At 41.7% G+C, this 21,949-nt stretch overlaps 1 long non-coding RNA gene across 1 annotated transcript in view; it reads left to right on the top strand.

Annotated features, from left to right (window-relative positions):
* LOC120752004 (uncharacterized) overlaps positions 1–21,949 on the top strand; it is a 74,286-nt gene that overhangs the window by 39,196 nt on the left and 13,141 nt on the right. Inside the window, exons 5-6 of the long non-coding RNA XR_005700569.2 lie at positions 18,404–18,486; positions 20,563–20,715. This is a non-coding gene — a long non-coding RNA (uncharacterized LOC120752004). The remainder of the gene's footprint in view (positions 1–18,403; positions 18,487–20,562; positions 20,716–21,949) is intronic.

The raw sequence follows: 21,949 nt of genomic DNA, 5'->3' as shown, positions 1-21,949 counted from the left end.
ATGACAAGAACAGCAGAGGCCAGCAGAAGGAGGGATTCCCAGAGTCTTGGTGTATTTCTCGTGGTACTTGCATGAGAAAAAAGCATCTGCAAAATGGCTCCAAATGCATTTGTCTTCTGCAAGTGCAGAGCCTGGGGCAGAATTGGAAACAGCTGTAACCCCTGCCTCAAAGAGCTACAGTGCAAATCTGTTTCTATAGGGATGCTATCCCAGCAAAGTTAATTGGGCAACTCCTGATCTAAGGTGTGATTTTATTATCATGATTTTCTTTTGACAACCACACGTGAGCATTTACATTAGAAGTGCATCAAAAAAGGTCATAGTTACTTAAATAAATAACATTGGTATTTTGGAAATGAGCACTTAAGTTATGAAAGAAGCCTCTTTTCATATAGCTGCTGGCTTTGATCCTTCTCTGCGTTATTTAAGACCTAAGGCTCCAGAGTTAATTCCTGGCATCAGATACAGAGTGGAGCTCTGCTGTGGTGAAATGTTGTGTCACCTCCTGTACCAGGGACAGGGCAGGCTGCAGTCTGATACCAGTAGGTCCTGCTCTTCCGAGGGTGGAATTCCTTGCTTGTCTTTGCATCCTCTGTTCTCTCACTCCCATCCTTTCCCTCACCATCCCTTTGGCACTGGTTTCCTCTGGTTCCTGCCACAAAACTCTGTGGTCACGGCAAAATTGGTGCCCTCTGCAGTGTCTGATTTCTGTCTCGACTGGCTTTTCCAAGGCTCTCAAAACATTTGCTGCCTCCCCTCTGCCTCCTCATTTGTATCTCCAGCTCTGAAAACTGCCTGCACAAAACACTTGACTGGATATAGGTGCCCCCATGTGTCACCACAGACAGGAGAGTGGTCAGCATGTGCTCTGAGACTGTAAAAGCCAAGTGGAAACCTGCAAGTGGAAATGTCCCTTTGTATTGCAGTTTATCAGAAAGGGATTCCAGGAGTTAAAAAAGAATTCCTGTGAATTCAGAATTATGTTCATTTTTTTAAAAAACCTGAGTTAGTGTTTACTGTAAAGTTCTTTTTTTGACTACAGAGTGAACAAGGAAGGAAACAAAATATTTGATTTCTCTCTATAAGGCAGCTACTTTCTTTGTGCCTTTTTCTTTCCTCTGTTTAATTCCCAATACCTCAGAGACACAGTTTCCTCCTTTGGCGGGGACTGTGACCTTGAAAATAGCTGGCTCCAAAGTAAACACAGAAAAAAGCCACTTCAATTGTTTCAAATATGTGGTAAGTAACCAAAACCATGTCCGTGCTAAAGCTGAAATTCACAGTAGATTAGAGCTGCACCAGCGCTTTTGCTTCCCTGAGCCTTCGTGTGTTCGCACTGCACAAGACATTGGTAAATCTTGCAGTGCCATTTGTAAGTTATTTGTCACTACCTTTACCACTCTTGCAAAATGTTTAGAGGGGACATTTTCTTTTTAGCTGAGGACCAAGTGTGGCACCAGCACCAATGGAAGTGGTGATCCCAGGCTGGGACGGGTGGGACGTCGCAGCTGCCTTGGCCAGCTGGAAGAGTTGGTGATTTATCAGACAGAGAGCTTGTTTTGTCACTTTTGCTTCTAGTTATAGGCCTCCATTCTCTGGTCCAGCTGCAGGAGGAGGGAGGCAGGACCCTTCTGCACTGGGGCTCTTGCTGCCACCCCTGCCTCTGCTGCCCTCACATCTGCCCACAGCTGGAGCAGAGCTTGCAGTTCTTATGGAAGCATTTTCCAGGAACAGGACTTACCATCAGGCAGATCTAGTGGGGCAGTGAACCAAGTCCCAGCGTGTTCCAGTGACAAGGATGGTGTCCATGTGCTAAAGCAGCTGTGCACAGCTGTGCTCTGCAGTTCACTGAGGAGCCCTTGGTGTCGTGTAACCAGTAAGGACAGAAGGACAGGAGAAAGGATATTCAAGTCTGCAAATGAAATCCCTTTGACAAGCAAGTATTGCAAAGGAGTATTTTCAAAGTCTGGCCAATGCCCTTGCATGGAAAAGTTGGTCAGGTCTTACAAACACCCCTCCCTGGGCAGAAGTGTCTCCTGACCTTGCTTAGGGAGGTTTAAAACTGGTACAGATCCAAGAGTAACAGTCCATTAGGTCTCTCACAAACAGGCACTGAGTAGTACTTGTGCAGACTGTCGCAAAACACAGGTATTCCCTTTGCTTTTCATCCTGCAGGGGGGATCCTTCTGTCTCTAAATATGCCAGCTGTATCAGTGTGATATAGCAAATATATAGTCACTTGAATATTTTCCTGTGAATATAGTCTAAAACCCTTCATTTATTTAGAAAAAATATGTATTAGTGTTTTGAAGCCTCAGAATAGGACTAAGAAACCTTTGGTTGGCATTGACAGCTTGGTCCTTTGGTGTGGGGGGAAGAGGAACAGTTGAAAAAGGAGCAGGGGGAAACTGCAAAAGAACATTTTTTGTACTTTTCCATCTAAGATGCAGCAGGGTTTGGGAAGGTTTTCTTAATCTGTTGTGTTAGCCTGATCCACAGGGAACTCATTTTGAAATTAAATATACCAAAGCATTTATGACTTACAAGGTGGGGGGGAAATCCTTAAAAAATATCTTGTGTTTGATCTATTTGTTGCTATGAAAATATTGACAAAAAGCAAAAGAATGGCCTTCATTTAGCTTATTATTGTTGGCTTGTTTTAATGCTTTCTTATTAAAGGCAAACTCCCATTAAGATGGGAGATTAACTCTTTCACAGTTGCAAAGGAATAAAAGATGGAAATTTTGAACATCACACTGTAATCTATTCTAAAGTAGGTAATTCCTACTCAAAAATACATAGTGTTGCTGAGAGGGATGGTTTTAAAAGTAAAAAAAAGTATATGGATTAAGTTGTGCAGAATTTATGCTGCAAAATATCTTCAAAAAGCAGTTTCTGTGTAAAATCAGAAATACTGTGTTAATGACACAGTTCTTAAAGGATTTCAGAAAACAAATACTTTATTGGGGGGGGAAAAAGAGAGCATGAAGTGTTAACTACAGACACTTCACAAGGGTTCCTGGGACCTTAGCTTCATCCTCTCCCAGAGAGCTCTCCATGTGTGGAACGTCCTTTCCCTGGGAGGCAGCGAGTCCTCTGCAAGCCTGTTTTGAAGGACAAGTGCTCCCAGCGCTGAAATGGGCAAAGCAATGAAGGAACTGGAGTTGGTGCAGCCCAGCAGCTGCTGATCCAGCCAGGCTGTGCTGCTGGGGAGCCCAGGGCTGCATTTGGGGACCGCCACTGTCACACGATTAACAACGAGGTCGAGATCTGTGCCAGAATTGCGCCTTGGGATGTATCCAGAGTGGGGCCCAGGGCAGTGCCTGGATGTGGCACGAGAGATCAGGTCTAGGGCCCAGCCCCCTGTGCTGCCACTCCTGCTACCTGGGCTCCTTAGTTCGAAGGACTCTTGGGTAGCTGGAAACTCATTAATGCTGGCAGGAGAAGGATTACCTAGCTCTGGGTTAGTAATGCAATGCCTCATGTTGCAGAACTGCCAGAGCTGGAGCTTAAGCTCACTGTTGTCACTTCAGAGAGACAGATGTTACTACTGCCAGCCCAGAATTCCTAAAAGAAAATGCTGATTTAAACTACTTACTCCGTTAAATTCCCGTTGAATTAGCATTAGTAATGAAAGCGGTTGCATTGTTATCTCTGTAGTATCTGAGGAGGCTGTTGGCCAGAATGTCGTATGAACAGGAATGTCTGTTGGGATATTTAATTTCGTCTCCTGTGACAATGTGCGATTGTTCTCTTTTGTACGTTTTCTGTTAACTCTTAGCTGTCTGGGTGATGTTTTGGTAGAGGCAGGAGTCCCTCCAGGCCAGCACAAAGTGCACCGTAGTGGAGTCCCTGTCTGAAGAATGGCAGTGTGCAGGGTAAACAGAGTTAGCATTCCACTGCAGTGAAACAAGATGTTCACGTTTTCCTCCCCCTGAATTTCCCACCAGGCTCTGGTTATTCCTGCAGCCAATACATTTCCATGTCTCTGTAACTTCAGGACTGTCCCTCAGCTGATGCTGCAGAGACATCCCTCCTCAGAGGCTGTTTGCTCCAGTGTGCAGAGGGTCCCTTGTGAGCCTCTCTCACAGCACATTTCACCTGCTCTCAGGTGTCCTGGTGCTCTCAGCACTGAATGCTGTACCCCTGCAATACTTGCATTATGCATCATCATGCTTTTATTGGAGCCCAGGCAGGAGACACAGGTTTGGATTGGTTTGCCATGGGGACAGAGAATGGAGTTAGAGGTGTAGGAGGTATTAGTAATAAAGCTGATAAAAGGCAGCAAGCTTGTGCTTGGAGTTGTGACCAGAAATACCACCTTCCCCACCAAATTCCTTTAGTGTGCAGGCTTCTCATTTTTGCCTTTGGCTTCTTTTGTGTTGCATTATTTTGTGTCTTTGGAGTTGTGGGGTGGATTTCTTTGTCTCAGGAACCAACAGTATTTAAAAGATAGGGGGACATTGCCTTATTAAAGCAATTCTTTCAATTGTCACAGCAGTTGGTCTTACATAAATTATAAAGAAAGAAGGAATGTAAAGAGACTCTTTAGGTCATAATGGTGAATCCAGCATTTCTTAAACTAACATGGAAGCATTCTGGGGTTTGTTGCTGTAGTTCATTTTATCCAGGCGATTTTTTACTTTAGTATTCTCCAGGTTTGCAATGAAAAACTGCAACCCTCGTTATTCATAGCTGTATCAATCCCAGTTTCTCTTGTCTGTGTAACTATTAAGTTCCCCCATTAGGATATCTGTTAGTCAAAAAAAGACAGAGAACTATATAATTAAAAAAAAACCACAGATGTGATACTTCATGATTCTTCCCAAAATATTTTTTTGCTCCTCCTTTCCCACACTTCTATCAGTCAGACAGGCAGAAATGGCAGCATAGTGGGAACACTGCTGTGCCCCCGAGGTGATCTGCCTGACCATTTTATACAAATGGCTACTTTTCTTACAGCTTCGCTCAGTTAAAGGATAACTGGAGACTTAGGGAGGCAGGGAATATTATTTTAGAATCAGCATATGTGATTTCCAGCATTTTCAAGTGACTAAGGAGTAATTCACCAAAGAAGTGGAACCACAGAGAGCAAAAGCATACTGACAAAATTTAGGATTTTTTTCTCTCTCTCTGTAGGGATTTAACAGTAGAATCAAAATTCTTTATTGCTCAAAAAGTTTTCTATACTTAAGAAAAAAAGCATGTCAAAGAAATGTGCCGTAAGTAACATGCTTAGTCTTTTTATTCCCATTCCTTGATTTTCAGTATGATTTCTAAACCTTTTTCCCAGTACTTGTGGGCTGGTTTTTAATCCTTATTCTCATCTGTCTGTAATCATCTCACTTTACTTTCTCTTTTTCTGCTTACAGTGCTTTACTTTTCTTTAGTTTCCTTCATGCCACCTCTCTTAGGTAAGTCATAAATGTAACAAATGTGCCTCTGCCACCCCTCCCTACTGTCTTTATTTAAATTGAAGTGGAACTGGAGGGTTTAGACTTCTGCTTTTCCAATGTCAGCAGGTGAAACTTAGTATATTCTTCCCAGGAGCTCATGCAAACATTTTTTTCTTAATCTTTGTCTTGCTGTGTTTAAGTTTGCAGCTGCTGGATTCCGCTTTGAGTTTCAAGTTCAAAGGCATCCAGACAGTCTTTGTGAAATATCACAGAAACCACTGAACTTCACCTGGGTTTGCAAGGAAATTTTGTCAAGCCACAAGTTTTCCCACACATCCAGTGTAAAGCCTTGTGTTAATTCAGAGCTCTTTTCCCCCAGCTCAGACCAGAGTTATCTTAACTCTGAAGGATCACAGCCTATAGGGAACTTCTGCTAAATTTGACCTGCTTTCAAGTTTGTAACAATACTCAGAATTCTTTCCACAATATTGGGGGTTTGTAACAAAAGCAAAGGACAGCTGTAATCCAGGTTGATTTTAAATCCACAGCTTTAGAGATGAGTTACTGGGAAACGTGTCGTATGTCAACTGTAGGCTAAATTCTTCCCTTTTCTGAGAACATTTTACCCTGCTGTCCCTGGGGGCTCAGAGTATTTTTCTTTTAACATGGTCAGGCTTTCTGCCATTTCTTCCAAGAGATAAAGTTTCGAAATACATTTCTTCCTGCTTTTCCAGGTAGCTGGTTCACTCTGCTGCCTGCACTCTGGGAAGGGTCACTTATCCTTGGCTTTTGAGGGCCAGCCCTTCCCATTCAGTCACCTCTTCCTGGTCCTTTGAATATCAAGTAGCAGCATCACACTGGATTGGAATAGAGGGAACAGAAATGCTTTTGCCTAAACTCTTCTCGCCTCAGTGTACCTGTGTAATCCTATGTATTCAGGGTGCCTTTGTACAGAAATTTATCTCTCTTACCTGTTTCGTTGGTTTCATTTCTACATTACAAGTCCCTCAAAATCAGAGCTGCATGAAAATCAATAATGATGATTTTTTTTTTGCATTATATAATTCCAGAGTGTTGGGGTTTTTTTACATCTATCAGCTGTTCCAAATACACCAATAGCTCAGCTGCTTTGCTTATTCTGTGTCATTAAAAAAAAAGAAAGCTAAATTCCCCAGCCATTTTTATTTATACCACAGCTTTTCTGTGTTAGAAAGTTGTAGGTTTGGGGTTTGGGTTTTGTTTTTTAAATTGTTTGTGTTTTCTTCTCCTCTCAGGAAGCAGTGTGAAATATCTATATCTCTAAACCAGTACCTAAACCTAAATCTCTAAACCGGTACCTAAATCTTTAATGAGTAGCATATGCTTTGCAGTTTTTCCTGAAGATTTGCATGTTTATTTCTTAGGTTCTATCAGGTGCTAATACTTTTACAAGGAGGTTGGTGGACACACACTTGAAGAAAAAATGTGCTTATTAGTTCTTGGTGCTTTTATCAGCTCTGGCGTTACTTTGTTCAGCTTTAGCTGTCCCTGGCTTATTACACACAAGACAGTGACATTTAAATCAAAAGTCACTTGCAGAGATGGAGGTGTAGGCTCCGTTCTTCGGGTGTTCATTTGCTGGCTATGTTGCAAGTGCATTCAGAGCTGTGCAGAAGACTGTGAAGTTCCTGGAGCTGTAATAGAAAACATTGGTGTCTTGACTTTCAAGGGAAGAATGTGGTTAAGATTACAGTGACTGAGTCAGTGTCAATGGGTGGTCCTGAGTCCATGTGGCTCCCAGAAAAGAGGCTGTGCTCAGACGGGTGATGAGCTGCGCTCGCTGCAGTGAAATAGCTGGGAAAGGGCTGCCCTGGACTATATTTTTGCCTGCTCAGTGGCCAAATGCTGTCAGGTGGCTCCTCAGCGCTGCTTGGCTTTTACTTTGCTGTAAAATAAGATAAAGGGTTTGCTTAGAAGCTGGGCTGTCATAGAGCTGAGTGTCCCTTGGGTCACTGCCTTTCCCTCGGCGCGTTCCCATTGTCCCGTTCAATGACACAGTTACAAAATGTCTGCCTCGCTCCCAGCGCCATTTTGTGGCCTGATTGTTGGATAATTAAGGCTGTGAGAAGTAGAAAATAAACAGCATGGCGTGGGGGAGATTTCAAAGGGAGCACCAAATCTGCATGTTTTGTTTAGGCGTTTAATTGTTGCCGACTGGCTGCGTTTAAACAAGTGACTTTACAGTGTCTGGAAGAAAGCGGGCTCCCAAATTTGAGGAGCTGACCTTGGGTAGATGCCATCAACTGTTCTTTTCTATTGGCACGAACGTGCTGCTGGCAGGGCCCTGCTGTAGCTGCGGTCTCTCACCCAGCTCTGAGTCAGAACCTGCTCACACTGTACGGGGCCACCAGCTTACGGCACCGTTGTGGTTTAACCCCAGGTGCCAACTCAGCCCCTCTCCCTCCCCTGCCGTGGGTCCGGGCAGAGAATCGGAAGGGTAAAACTGAGAAAGCTCCTGGGATGAGATAAAGACTAAAAGAGAAAGCAAAAGTGTGTGCACAAGCAAAGCAAAACCAGGGATTTGTTCCCCACTTCCCTTGGACAGGGAGGTGCTCAGCCATCCCAGGAAAGCTGGGCTCCATCACAGGTCACAGTGACTTGGGAAAACAAACTCCATCACTCCAAATGTCTCCTCCTTCCTTCTCCCACCTGCTGTGTGTACTGGAGTGACACCATCAGGATGTCCCTGTGGCCAGCTGGGGTCAGCTGTCCTGGATGTGTATCATCCCAATGCCTTGTGCCCCCCAGATCTATCACTGGTGGGGTGGGAGAGGAGCAGAAGAGGCCTCAGCTCTATGCATGCCTAAACTAAAAAATAACTAAAACATCCCTGTGTTGTCAGCACTGTTCCAGCACAAACCCAAAACACAGCCACTACCAGCTACTGGAAGAAATTTAACTCTACCCCAACCAGATCCAGCACAGCCATTTATTCCAAATATTATTTGCAGCTCCTTCAATAACCATGATTTGATCAAGAAAAGATAGGATATTTTAAAATAAGAACCTTCAAAACAGCTGTAATTAGGCTTCTCCCGTAGAGCAACACATAACATTGTTCAGGGAAAAAGAGGCAGCAGGGTAGACTAGAAATATGCTGAAAGCAATCTGAAAATATGTGACAGAAATTGAAGGGACAGTGTGGAGTTGTTCCTGTGGTCCGAGGGATGCAGGACTGGCTGTGTGAGGAGCAAAGTTAGTGGCATTTACTCTGTTTCTCTGTGAAATGCTCTGGTTCGTGTGTGTAACATGGGCAAGGGGGATGGGGAAGGACACTTTACATTCACAAGAGGGTGCAAATTCAAAGCTGTTTAAAATTCTGCCATATCTTAATGATAATAGTTAATCCCAGTATCAGAACAGTACTTCTATTTTTAAAATGCAATCCATCAATCATTTTGATACATTGCGCCCTTAGTACACCTAAATACCTCAGGAAACGATGTGTACGGCAGTAAAAATAAAGTATCTGAAACTCCTTCTGTAGAGTCATTCTTCCTTTCTTTCCTACCCATCTAAGTACAGTAAAAGCTCAATGCTGCAAGAAATATCTGGAGTTACATAACAAGGAGTAAATTCTCCAAACAAGACTGAGTAACAGGCAAGGATTGCTGTCATAAACTGAGCAAGGGGTGACAGAGAAACTGCCCCACCTGACTAAAGTTCTCTCTAAAATTACAGCACGTGCTGTTTTGTTCTTGGGTTTGTTTTTGTTTTTTGAGGAGGGAGTTGGGCACTGCCTTTTAAGAGGATTACAAGGAAAGTTGCTGCTTTCTGTTTACTTCTCAGGAAGGTGTCCCATGTCTACCATGCTTTTTCAGAAAGCTGTTCATGTAGAGGTGACTGAGGTTGCAGGTAATTCAAGTTCAGTTTCTGCCTCTGCTGCAGTGATTCACGAAAAAGCACAAGAGAGTCTCGTACATCTGTTCCTCATCTGCAAAATAAGGATTAATGCTTCCTTATCATTAGTGCTTATAAATGACTTTGAAGTTCCTCCAGCATGGTGCAAATATACCTGTTACTGTTGTTGGTGATAAAAATGTGACATACATAACTCAGACATGTTAACAGCATGTTAACTGAGAGCATTTTTAACACGACTTGAATATAAAAGTATCAGCACCATATTCCAGCAAATAACCAGCTACAATGAGAGCATGCCTTTGCATCACCTCTATTTGCACTTCCACGAGGATTTTCTCATGAGTGAGTTTTTTCTTGGATTGCTTATTTTCTGAGACTGACCCTCAATCTTGTATTGATCAAAGGCTTTGCTTTTTTTACCTAGGATCAGCAAGAAACAGTGTTTTCAGTCATGGAACTGGCAGGACCACTACCTTGGGCCAAGAAGTTGTGAATTAATTTCAACCATTCTTGTTGTCCCAAGATAAATAAAGGGGGAGCTTTTGAAAGAGGTTGTTGGTTTCAGCTGAACAGTAGCTCCCAGAAATAGGTATTTATATAGCAAAAAAATAACTCAATGAAAGCAAGTTTAGTTGAGGTAAAATGGGAGCCAAAAGTACGGATGATCTGGACCCGGATCATAGGTTACAGAGTTAAGACATCTGGATTTCTATTCAATTCTCTGAAGGTGTAACTAGGAGTTAATAAGGTTTGCTTTCCTCTTCCAGAAGAGCTTTTTTTATGTGGTGTCTGAAACCTGGCTTCCTTAGGGGAATAATAAGTGTTTTTCCAATAATTCAAAATCACTGCCTTGAAAGTACGAGGCAGCTTATGATAGTTCTTCCTAACCTTATGCATTCATAGCAGCAATACTGTAATTTGTGATTTGCAGATGTGAGTGCGTCCTTCCGAGGGACAGCTGTCCCAGCAAGCAGGATATTTGAGCCAAGACATCTCTAAATCATTAGCCTTGATATCTTAGGCAGTATCTGAAAGGATATTTTTTGAAACAGCAGTAAAGAGGGCTTGTATTTTGTGTTTGTCTGCTCCACTAGGTCTCCTCCCATTATGTGTTTCATTTTGATGTTGATACACGTGCTTTTGTAAATTATTGCACATTTTATGTCATATATTAATAAGTACATATGGGTTTAGTTCACTATACTTATATGGCACAAATGAAAGATCCTCTTATAGGGTTTGTGGTTAGTGCATGTTGAATTCATCCTGCTGTTCCATGCGTTGCTTGCTTGAGTGGTTGAGGAGAGAGTGGCACAGCAGGGAATTATCAAATATCTGATTCTCTTCTGACCCTTTTCTTAAAAGGAGATGTTGGATATAGGAGGGGCATGGCACAGAAAAAACTTCAAATTCAATATTTGAAGTGCCATTTGTGCAAAATATATCAGATAGATAGATAGATATACAACACAATTGTTTTAAGCTCCAAAACACATTAAGAACCTCCATGAAAAATCTCATATTCTTTCATGAAGTTCTTGAGATACTTTTTTCTAACTGAATTTTTTTATTATTTCGAAGTAAGACCTTTCTCCTCTGCACGTAGATTGCAAGTTTTTGCAAGTGTTTCACAATCACTGAGTTTGCCCAGTGTTTGGATGCCCCTAAGGCAGTAGGAAGACAAGCCAGCGCCAGGTGAATGACAGCATTCATTTCTTTACCACAGTTAACAGCAAAGGTTCAGAAGCTGCCATACCAGCTTTTTAAACAAAATGGTAAAACCTGCAGTGCCAATGTTTCCAGAAGCAAAAAAAGCTTGCTAGCATTCAGCATCAGCTGTGTTAGGCTTCCTGTGGTGCTGACTTTTCACCTGGCTATTTTGTGTCTGATTATTGCTCCTTGACATTGCTTTACCAGAGTCGTTCATTTAAAAGATCTAAGGGAGAAAACCTCGAACAAATGATAGTATTTTAAGGTCCTTACCATTGTTGCCCTTTGATATTGGGCACCTGTTTTCATGTAGCAAGAAGGGGGTTTTTGCTTCTAATTTATTAGGTCGCAGTTGTGATAACATGAATAGATCTGCTTAAGATTTAGTCTGGTATCCTGCTACAGCTACAGACCTTTAAAAATTATGTTGCACACCATACTTGTCTTTATATCTAGATTGATCGTTTTGGGGGGACAGCCCTTCCTAAGAGCATGTGTTACTAGAGAAGATAGAAATGAGTTATTTGTGTATTCCCACATGCCTTATTAAAACAGTCCTATGTATTATGTTCCCATCTTACTCTAGATGTTGCAAAATGCTTAGTCTGCTTACTTCATCGGTTACCATGCAGCGTAGCTGAAGTCATGACAATCCTGCTCATCCTTTCAGTTCTAATACTTGGTAGTAGGTTATGTTTACATGTTAGAAAGATAGTTTTTCTCACATGAATTACCAAGTATGCAAATGCTGTGATTGTTATTCAGAGCCTAGATGATTCATTATTGATAGAAGCTGGTGATCCTTTCTTAAAGGAATGGGGGCTGTTCATTTGGAATGTTCAGTGTCACAGTTGTCTTTCCAATGACAATGATTTGGGGGTTGCTTTCCTTTTCAGCAACTAAGGATCATTCTAGCAAAAACTATTGACAGTCCACAGCAGGGCACTCTTTGTATCCAATATCTAGATTTGAAAGTGTTCTGGGATTATCATACCCCCATATGTTCTTAGAGGAAAAATTACTACCCTGTAGGCTTGGTATGTCCCAGGTTATCATCCACATTTTATTTAAGAGTGTGTGCCTTTTTTTTTTTTGTTTGCTTTTGTAAAGGTGCTTTATATGCAGTGTTGATGCTGTAAGACATAGAAATTAGGATGTTAGCATTTCCACAGCACAATGAAAGATTGGGGAAAATGTGTGCCAGCAGAACTGGTATCCCAAAATTATGCATGTATAATATATGGAAATACAAGGAAAATATTTAAAATACAAGGGAATAATTAAATATAGTATGAGAAGTTAAGCTTTTAGATTTCTTAAGTGTTATTTCTTTAAATATTTGACTTGCTGTATAAATTGGGGGGGCGGTATTTGAGGTTGTTTTGGATTGGGGGGGGTTGTTTGGTTTAGGTTGGGGGTGGGTTGTGCATTTTTTGCGGGGGTTGATCTTGATTTCGGTTTGGTTTGGTTGGCTGGGTGGGTGTGGGGGGGTTATTTTCTTCTTGTACTTGCTTGCGTGTGTATTCTACAGGCTCTGACTTTCTGGCCACAATAGAGCAGACAGAATTACTTGATGCTGAGAGCCTTGTTAATTTTATGGCCCATTTTCACATGGAGATCAGCTTTTATTTCCCCTCTCAGTCTTTATTCGTGATTCAGTTGTTAGTAAGGTTTACTGAGCAAAAACACTGGGTGTATTATGGGAAGAAATCTAATCAATGCAGCACCAAGGGACAGTCCTTCAGAGTCCTCCCTATGGCTGTGAGCCAGACTAGAGGTTACTACGAGGTTACTCTGTCTGACTTTAACCAAAATACCCTTCTACTTCTGAAAAGGCTACCGGCCGCCCCGAACGTGTGTAACAGAAGCCTCATTAATATGAGCTCCCCATATATATATATATATATATATATACACCTGTTGTACCAGCCCCCAGCACAGAGCCTGTGTTTCCTATTTTAAACACTTTGCATGTCTGTCTGCATTCCCTGGTGTCTGCAGTTGCTGTGCTGTGGTCCTGCAGGGCAGCTCGCAGGCGGTACCTTCGGGGAATGCAGGAGGCTAAAGAAAGTGCTGGCAGATGTCAGCAGACCTTGCCAAATGCTATTTTTCAACTTAGATTGTCTGAAAGATTCACTGGCTAATCCAGACTCTGTGGTACAGAAGTATCCTCATTAGTCATGGCTTTAAGTGTGCATTTCTTTAACGCCTGCTCCTTTTTCAGGTGTTGATGCAGAGAATTGCACTGACATATGTGTAGGAAATCTTTATTTGTTTTGCAAGACTCTGCTTCCTAGCAAACCCCAGCCTTCCTGTATGTAGAGTTTAGCTCTTCTTAGAGTTGAATTATTGGAAAGATAGAGCACTTCCTTAGGGCTTTTACCTGTTTTGGCTCTGAGTTCTAATAAATCATTTGGCAGCAAAATGACTCTAAGATAAACTTTTCCCCTTTGATGAAATATTTGTTCAGCACATTCTACAATATAGTTTATGTCAAGAGTTATACATCTTCCTTGTTAGAGGGAAAAAAAAAAAGAAGGATGAAAACCATTATCAGACGCCACTGCTGATTCAGCAGAGGCACAAAAACTTCACATATCCAGTAAGCCATTTATTTTCTGGCTGCCTCACTTGGTTTTCCTGACAAACACATTGGGAGCTGCCTGCCAGTACTTCCTCTAGCCCGTGCCATGTTTTGTGTAGAAGGGCAGTAAGCTCTTCAGGAGAGTATGCTGTTCCCCCAAGCAGGTCCTGAGGAGCCTCAGGTGCTCTTACCTGCACACGGGTGGTTTCCAGGGAACACCCTCCCCGAGTTGTGTGGCTCTTGTTACGCTGTGAGCAGACAGAAAGATCTGCAGGCAGGCACATCTGCTGTTGCATTCACAGCTTTCGTAATTGTTCTCATAAGGTCTCGTTGATAATGCCTGCATTTTGGTTTTGTTTCTAAAAGTTTTCCGTGGAAATTTCAGGTAAGGGTTGAATCCTAGCAGCAGGTATTAATGGCTAAGAGGAGGCTGCAGTTCTAGTGGCAATGAGCTGCAGGGGATCAGGGACTCTGAAGGAACTCCATTAGCTCTGCTTCAGTTTCAGCACTTCTCTGCAGTGATGTTCCTCCTGCCCCATACTGTGTTGCGGCATTTGATTGTTGATTGTAGCCTGGGAAGCATGGGGCAGTTTCAATATGTATGTATGTTAAACAAAACTTTGAGAGAAACAGTCTCCTCAGTTAAAAATCCTAAGAATGTAAGAATTCTGGGCCAGAGAAGGGTCTGTCTGACCTAGTGTATTGTTTCCAGAGGCGATTAGTAGTCTGTGCTTGAAAAAATACAAGTGCTAAGTATATGGAATAGATAGGCAGAAGTGTTGTGGTTGATGAACTCAGTCACTGCATGTGGAAAATCCCCCTGGACTGTAGGTGCAACAGGATAGAGAATTCTTAGGCAAAAGCCTGGGTTTGTATGGTTGGATTCACAGTCACATATTGGGCATAGGGACCAGCACAGCACAGACACCAGACAAGTCTGGGACTAAGCCCACAGGTTGCAGCCATTTGCAAATAATCTATTTGTAAGGGCATTCATCTTCAGTAACAGTACAAGAGTGTTCAAATGCATTTAATGACCAACTTAATCAATAACTTTAGTAACCTGCTTCTTTCAATAATGGATTTGATTTGCCTGGGTTGTTTCCGTTATTTCAGCATAAACTCCATTTCTTTAGTTTTTGTAGGTGCTGGACTTGATGATGCATGTGGGTGGCATCCAACTCAGCATATTATGTGATTCTGTGTTTTGAGGACTTGGATTGTAGAAGTTATTATCTGTTGTTAGCTGAAGTAGCATCACATCACAAAAATTTGCATTTTGCACAAAAGTGTTTTAGTAATGCTGCAGTCAGGCTGTAGAGCTTATGGGGACAGGAAATAACTGTAGTTATTACACCTAGGATGTCTTTTGCAAATATGAAGTATTCCAGAAAAAGTTAATAGCCAACACTTTCCTAAAATGGGATCAGTGGTGCCATTTTGTGGAGATCCTACTTCACTGGGTTTCCAGTCACTCATGTTGTTGGGATGGGATGGGGGGTTAATCAATCAGAACATAATTTCTCCTTTCTTCCCACAAAGGAAACATCTTGTATTGCTCTACAGTAAAGTGGGGCTTTTCCATTTTAGCAGACACCGAGTGTCAGTTCTACAACATTTTTTGTTCAATGCTGCACTGCCATCAGGATGTGCAAGAGTACAGTTCAACAATCCTGAGTGAAAGCAACAATCCTTCTGTATTGCAACCTGCCATGGTAAAGGGTGGCTTATGCCGTTGACCTAAAAAGAACATATCCAGGTTAAGCTAAACCCAGTACACTGATTTCCAGTGCCAGCCATTCATGGCATTTATCAGTAGCCCCTTTTTTGGTTCACTGCATTAGAGAGGAACCACCAGCTCTGGTGGTTCTGGGCCAAAACTAGATGTAGACTTAATCATAATTGTCTTGGTCTGTAGATGTTGTGTACAAAGGAAATTGCACACTCTTTTCTAGACCAGCACTATCAGTAGTTCTCTGACTCTCAGATTGGGTCACTTGGCTGCCTCGAAGACTGTAGTTAACATGTTCCTGCTATTCACCTCTTTCTGCTTTTACTCACAACATTTAAATGCAGTTCTTGCTAAAGCAGATCCTGTTTGTTGTTTGGGAACAATATCCATGATGTTCAGTAATGTCCCCATTCAGACTAATGCATAAACATATCTTTAATTTGAGTTCCATATTTCAGTAAGCCCTTGAAGGCCCTGGAGTGCAGGTATTGTGCATTTCAGGATGAGAGTTTAATATGATGTTTCTTGTTGTGCATTCTCATGTTTCAACAAAAATATATCTGGCAACTGTTGCTCTTCTATAGCCAGTCTATGAGAGTGGGCTTTCTTATTAACTCTCTGGCGAAGAAATTTAATAAGACCCAGTCATGAAAACACTGACATGACTGAATAAAGTCCTTCGTGTCTAAACATCTGCAGGATTGTAGCCTACTGTAATAATGGAATAGTCTGAAACCCATGTCTATGAAATCTCAATGTGGCACTGTGTCAACACATACTCTTTATGCAGCCTTTAGGCTGTCAAGTTTGAAGAGTTTCTTTATCTGTAGCATTTCTATCCCATCTTGTGTCTGGACTTTTTTCTGCCTGTAGGTTCCCATTGACCAGATGTCTGACTGAAGCTAAAGATTCTTTTCGTGTAGTACAGTGTACAGTACCTATATTCTATTTTAAGGAAAAATATACACATGCATTTTTCTCCTTTATTAATAAACTGAGTGACAATTTAAAATAAATTCTTTCAGCTGTTCAGAATGGTACACAGATGTACTGGCACATTTCAGAGTGAATTAAATAGAGAGCAAAGCATTACGTCACCTACAGAGCTGAGGAAGAGGAGGTGGTCTCTGAGCACTAAAGCAAAACAAAGCAGTGGCTTTGAGGAAGATAAACCAGACCATTACCTCTCCTCGTAGATTGTGTGGGGAGCTCTGTTGCCTTACTGCCTTTCATTCCAAGGCCAGGTGTCATCTCACAGTGGGTAACCCAATCCTAATTTTTAGGATGCTTAAGTTCTTTATAGGACTTTGCTCTCAGACTTGGCGGTGAAGAGAATATTCACTTGCATTTAGATCTAATTTAGGTGCATGTGTAGGTAATTGTTTTTCTTAAGCTGCTGCTATGGAGAGAGAAAAGAGAGGCTCCTAAGAGGTTGGTTCAGGGTGTGTATGTTAGAGATGTGCTGCAGATTTCTCTCTGAAGGACTCCGTACGATCCAGTCACCTTAACTGAGACAGAAAAAGCCAGCTGTATACTCTCCCTGTCTCTACCTTTCTATTCTGTAAACAAAGGCAGTATTTTCTCTCCTGTGAGGTTGTGGGGGGGTAACATTCAAAAGGAGTTGTGAAGCACATGGATCTTGTGGTGGTAAAAGACTGAGAAATGCCAAAATGGGAGGTGTCTTTTGTTGGAGGAAAGCAGTGTTCCAGGAAGATTGGCTTGGAATGGACTGTTACATATATACAAATTTTGAGGAAGTTGTGGTGAAAAGTAACCCTTCTTCATGAAAAAGCAGCAGAATTAGCTGGGAAAAAAGTAGAAGCAGTAAGAAGTGAATAGATTTAGCCTGTGATGAGAGAGAGAACAATCACAGCATCGCTTCTTTGGAATGACCCAGAGTCATTTATGTGGAGTGTGCAAGGGATGAGGCCCAGGTAATTGCACTGTGAGTTCAGGCAGCACCCAAAGGGAGAGTTCCAGAGGTGGGACAGGGATGGAACCCACAACCCTAGTGGTATCAACACCATGCCCTTGAGCCCATTTCAGGGTCAGTCCCACTTGTGAGAGAGTTGACATTTGCTGAATATTTGTTCCATTACAGGTGGCGTTCACTGCACAGTTTAAGTGGATATAATTGTTGAGAGGGCTAATGTTTACTGAGTACTTGTTCCATGAAATTTGGTGTTCCTGTATAGCTTATGTGGATATAGTTGTGACAGGGTCACCATTTTTATAATATCTGTGCCATCTGAGTGGCTTGTTATGGATTTGAGTGTTATTATGGACCTTGAGTGTTATCTCACTCTAATCCACTGAGGGGATCTGTGAATCTCAGCTCCTCTCCCCTTCTCATAGTGGGGACATGACAGAGGGTTTTTTTGTGTTCCCCTTAGTTCTATCACCATCACCATGCAAGAAACCAGGAGTTATTTCACCACACTGTATGTGTTTTTATCTGAGATAGTGGTTTCTGTACTTGACTGCAATTACAAAGCATATGTAAAGAAAGATATTACTGACACAAATGCATTATCAAAAGTGTTAGTGTCCCTGGCTACTGAGATTAAACTGCTACATACTTCATTTTAGGAGTGATTTATACCTGATGTGTTGATGTCCATGACTGGTCAATTAATCTGACCACAATTAATCTTTCTACTAGTGATTGGTATAGTAATTTTAAAGGTCTGAAAACAAGGATGATATTACGGGGTAAAGGTTGAAATATTTTTATCTGGTAACTTTTCTTTAAACTCACTTGGCTGTGAAAGTAGAGGAGACTTTTTTTACTCAAAGCTTTCAAGGTTTGCAGCTATTAAGTTGACTGGTCTCAGGAATCTTGTCATAGTGCTTCCCTGAGGGTGAAGTCATCCCTCTACAAAGCGCTGTTCATGCCCTACTTACCCTCAATTAAGGCTTCCAAAATAAGTTTGCAGTGGGACATTGGCCTTCTTCTGAAACGCATTCCTCACCTGCAGGAAAGACTTTGGAAGGCCGTATTTAATATCTGAATTTCTGTTCCTCACTTTTTCCATCCTAAGGATAACACAATTTTTTTTTTTCTTTCTCTCTCTTTAGAAACAGAAAGAATGACTTACTGGGGAACCAAGTTTGAAACGAAAGAAGTGAAGATTGGTCATCTCTGCAGAGGAGATTACAAGGTATGCATAGTAATCACGCTGGAGATTCATTTCTTGCTGGTGCTTAGGTCTTCATGGTACATTACTTGTGGCAATAAAGTTTAAAAATAGTCCTCAGAAACCTTGAAAAAGATGTTTGGAAAAGAACTTTTTTCCTCTGTGTGATTGCCACAGTAAGCAAAGCAAATATTTATATGGTTATAAATATCTCTGAGATGCACCTTTTAACTCATTACTATGCTGAATTGTAGCTGTGTTTCTGCAGGTAAATGGCAATCACACTCAATGAATTGTTTTTTTGGCTGAGGCCAGTAAAAACAACCCTTCTCCCAACACTAAACTGAAATCAATCCCTCCAGATACTGTCAGTGGTCATTCTTGAGACTTAAAGTGCCTGTTTCATGGACTCATTTAAATCACTGTATGCTTGGTTCAGCAGCGTTACCATTTTCTCCTCCTCATTTATTACCATCACTAGGAGATGCACTTAGTACCTGGTTTGCACTGCATTTGAAGAATGCGTCCTTTTACGTTCGTCATCCTGAAAATTTGTAACTGAAGGGATGCAAAATCAGCACTACTAACAACTCCTGCCTCTCAAATATTTTCAGTAAAGTGAATGCTTAATATTTATCTAGTGACTGCTCAGGGACCAGCACGAGACTACATGCCACTTAAGTCCTGAGGTTAAATGTTACTTCAGTGATGCATAAAATTTGTATTGACCATCTGCCTGGCATTGAGTTGAACCCATTAATGAATAAGCCTCACAGTATCACCGTGAGATAGGGAATTATGATCTCCATTTAACAAGCGATAAAACTGAGCCCCAAAGGGCTCATGTAGCCACTTGAAGTCCTACAGGAAGTGGATTACAGAACCAGTAAGGAAGCCCAGCTCACCTGACCTGCCATCCTTCCTATCTGGACACCCCTGCACCTGGTATCCCTTTCACCATGTTCTGGTATCGACAGCTATACACTCTTTATGCACAGAGTTTCAGCCATCAAATTCTCTTGCAAAGAAACTTAAAACACAGCTGATGTGACCTGTGAATCCTCCTCGTCCATAAAGAACAACACAAGGCACAAAGGCAGCACAAACAGCACCAGATGGCCTTCGTAACTGGAGCAAGTCAGCACAAAGTGACAACAGGGAGAGCTGTTGTTGTGACCTCCCTTTCTATTTTTTTGCATAATGTCGAGAGGAAGACTATGCAGATCCTTCTGTGGTACAGAGAGGAGCTGCTGGAAGAGGGCAATCAGTGCTTTGCCTTTTGTAATCTTGCTCAACATCTCTTTGATTTCTTTAGTAAATGTCAGGTCACATGCTTGCATTCTAAAGCTGAAATATAAATCATCTTCCCAAGTGACAGAAACTGTCATTTTTCCTTGCAAAGTATTTTTCTAACTATGTCTTATGTAACTGTTACAGTTGTTGACATTTTTCTTAAAAGCCCTGTTGGTTTGACACTCAGGATTCAGTATAAAGCTGCAGACTTGGATAGAGAATTCTTCTGCCTTTGCTTGTATCTCTTTCCTTTCCCATGAGCTGAAGAAAGAAATATTATGCAACTCTGAGTCATGGTGTAGAAAGGTGTTGTATTTTTAATATCATTAGAATTTTAAAAGAAGGAGAAAGATAAACATTAGCATGGGTGAATCCAAGAGTTAATACTCTTCAATTATAGAAAGCGGCTATTAAATTTTGATGGGATGCTATGACTGATACTTCAAATAAAATGTTGATGTGGCAAAGTGGGGAGTGTCGATAATGAGTTGAATACTAGAAAAAGGCTGTTGATTTTTATGGAAAATATATATATAAAAAACACATGACCCTCAACCAAAGACATTCTTGTGGAGATACCCATAGGGAAAAGTCAGAGTATAGACCTCTTATGTCTGTCTTGGCTTGTGTCTACAGGAATGCAGCCCTGTAGAGCTGTGTCTTGGCATAGATACAGGCTGAAAGCACTTGCCCACATGAGATGTTTTACTGGGCCCAGCTTAAGGATGATTCTGATTCCTGCCCAGCTTAAGGGTGGAACTTCTGGCATTACTAATCTTCTTTCCCTCTGCTCTTTCATGCCTGCAGAAAAAACTATTTCATACATCTTCCTGACAAGTCTTTCTCAGAAGAAACAGCTGCAGAATGTGGAATCATTTGCGTGAAATTCCTGTTGGCAAGGCCTTCAACCTTCAACTTCTGCTGGATCCAGCTGAGTGATCAAAGAGGGAACTTCTGCAGGTATTTCATGTCTTCACCTGTACTAATTTCACCTTAACGAGAAGCAAATTATTCTGGAATAATAAGTTCAAGAAACACTTGTGTTCCTTCTGAGGGAATGCTACAAGGGTGATCTGGAATGTCAGGAGTTTGGTCTTGAATGGGCCAATTAATCCTACTGTATCCAAGTCCAGTGCTTTAGCTAAATTTTAAGCAAGCTAGAGACCTTTATGGTAAATGCAGGGTATTTTAAGACACATTTTGGACTCTGAAGATACGCTAGATATCTGTATTGACCTTGTTTTCATCTCTCAAACCCAGCATCTGGATTGTTTGGTTAAGTATCCTGTGGCTGTCAAAGAACATTGATGAATCTAGAAAGGAAAGTCAGCTCTTGATCTAAACATCTCTGTTTTATACTGTAAAGAGCCTTCACAGGAAGCAGTTCAACTCAGTACAGACACGTGCTAGAAAGGGCTCTTGTCCCTGTTAAGAGAAGGAGTGAAAAGTGCCCTTCTTGTTCCTCCCCACAACTGAAGGCCAGACTCCTCGCTGGGTTTAGAGCAACCTACCCTGGCATCTGTGGCATCTTGTGATCTTGACTCTGGGGTTCATTGAATCCTTCTTTTGTCAAAGCCAGAAGTAGGAGATGGTCCCTGTAACACGGGCACCTTTTGTCAGTCCAGGTATTTAAATGACCTTAGCACTGAAGATTCTCAAAGCTGGTTCATGGACGCTACAACCTTGTTCTCCTCAGCATATAGAGGAGGAACCCTTACAGATGTGGAAGGGAAGCACAGCTGTGAATACCTTAGGATGTATAACCTCCACAGACAGGGGTAGATCTTTAAAAGCCTTCAGTGTGGGTCAGCTTGTAACGTTTTCAGGGAGCCGAGTTGCAGTTTCCTTTCAAAAAGTCTGATGAGTTATTTTAGCATCTAAAGAAGCCAGAAGAACTGAGCTTATTTTTCTGAAAACTTCACCCAAGGGTTTGCTCAAGATTATGAAAGAAATATGTGATCCAGTTGGTAAATTAATCCAGCTCACTCAAATTTCTGCATACCCAAAGGACCTTCCTCTCTCCCACCTTGCTCACTTTCCTGTTCCAAAGATTTTTTTTTTTGCTGAGTGCTTGCAAGGCAATGCAGCTCTTCTGTGCTAATTAAATCTTTCTATCTCTTACTGCCAGCTGTAACAGAGGGAAAATCCCAACAGGACTGTCAGAGAGTCCCGTTGTGCCCATTAGACCATAGTG

This window comes from Hirundo rustica, chromosome 4 (genome assembly GCF_015227805.2).
Source record: "Hirundo rustica isolate bHirRus1 chromosome 4, bHirRus1.pri.v3, whole genome shotgun sequence".
Taxonomy (NCBI): Eukaryota; Metazoa; Chordata; class Aves; order Passeriformes; family Hirundinidae; genus Hirundo; species Hirundo rustica.
Note: the sequence above shows the minus strand (reverse complement) of the source record. Positions and strands in the feature narration are given on the sequence as shown.